The following is a 1,657-nucleotide window of genomic DNA, read 5'->3' on the forward strand; positions in this document are numbered from 1 at the left end:
AATCCTTAACAAAATTGGCCTTAGAGGGTCAAAATAAAACCTAGTTATAAATTTATTAACAGATTCTAACAATCTCACAGCCTTCTGAATCTTGAAATACATTTCTACCGTCTGTATACCTCCTCCTGCCCACATCAGTACTCTCAGACTGGCTCAACACTAACCCTTTACTCCAGCAATAAAACCAATTCCAGCTGTCAAACCTTCAACATTTTACTTATTGACATTTCTGTTCCCTCCTATTCTCACTGACATACTCCCTCCCCTTTTCCCCTTCTCTTTTGTCCCCAGCCTTCCACATTCCAGAAAAACACAAATTGCTGCATATAATCCAGTCTAAAGATACTGACAGAAGGGTGAAATTGTCAAAGCAAGTGTTTTGTTTTGTTTTGTTTTGTTTTGTTTTGTTTTGTTTGCAGAACCGGGGATTGAACTCAGGCCCTTGCATTGGGGAAGCCCTTATTCCACTGAGCCATCTCTCCAGCCAGTCAAAGCAAGTTTTAATATTTATGGTTGCTGTATGATTGGATACACTGATGCTGTTGTAATCAGGAGAAATATTCTCCTTACAATTCAGTGAGGTTGAAATGGTAAACAATATCTCTTAACAAAGCCAAGAACACATCACTGGAAAACAACCTTACTGAAGAAATCTTCATAGCAACAACGAATTCTCTTCACTGTATTTTACTTCAACCTTAATGTATGCATGCGCATGCACACACATACACACAGAGGAACATGAAAAACAACAAGGCGGGGCGGGAGAGATGGCTCAGTAGAATAAGCGCTTCCCTGGCAAGCACAAGAGCCTGAGTTCAATCTCCAGTTGGGGAGGGGGAGACAAAAAAAACAAGGCAACAAAATACCTCCAACAGTAGGGATTCCTTGGTCTCTGCTGGTCGCTGCGTGGGTGGTCCCCAGGAGAAAACAACAGGAAGATTTAGACAATAAAGATGAGATAATTACTGGCTGAAGTCAGGTGGTGGCCCATACCTGATTGGCAAAGACCTAAAGAACAACAGTAGGGGCTTTTATTTATACCTTTGCAAAGTTGTATCACTTGACACTAGGTTGCCTAGCAACTAATATCTGCCTTTGACCAGACAGGATGTTTTGCTCAATCCTGAGGAAGCTCACGACTTCAGGCACTCCACCTTGGCCTGCCCTCCCACTTATGAGCAATTGCCAGCTTCTCTCCCAACATCTGACAACTCCAGATGTTAGGGTTCTTAAACAGAAGCCAGACCAAAGTCCAAATGGAGAATTCAAAATGAGCCTTTAATACTGAGCTTGGGGCCTTTCTGATTTCTACTCACGCAGGAGAGAAGACAGAGAAGCGCGCTGAATGACAGGAAACAGGGTTTTTAAACAAAAACTATTCTCTACTTAGCACGTATACATATTTTAATTTTTTTTTTTTTTTTTGTGGAACCAGGGATTGAACTCAGACCCTTGTGCTTGCCAGGCAAGCACTTATTCTACTGAGCCATGTCCCCGGCCCCTCATATTTTAAAATTAATCATGTATAACCTACCAACACATACAGGCACAATTCACAGGTTAACTTGATAATAGATTGAGTACGATATCCAGGTGAACTTTCTTTGAGTTTTAACAAAACAAAATCATTAGCTACATTCCTACAAGGATGGAC

The sequence above is a fragment of the Octodon degus genome, unplaced genomic scaffold (genome assembly GCF_000260255.1).
Source record: "Octodon degus isolate 3935 unplaced genomic scaffold, OctDeg1.0 scaffold00117, whole genome shotgun sequence".
Taxonomy (NCBI): Eukaryota; Metazoa; Chordata; class Mammalia; order Rodentia; family Octodontidae; genus Octodon; species Octodon degus.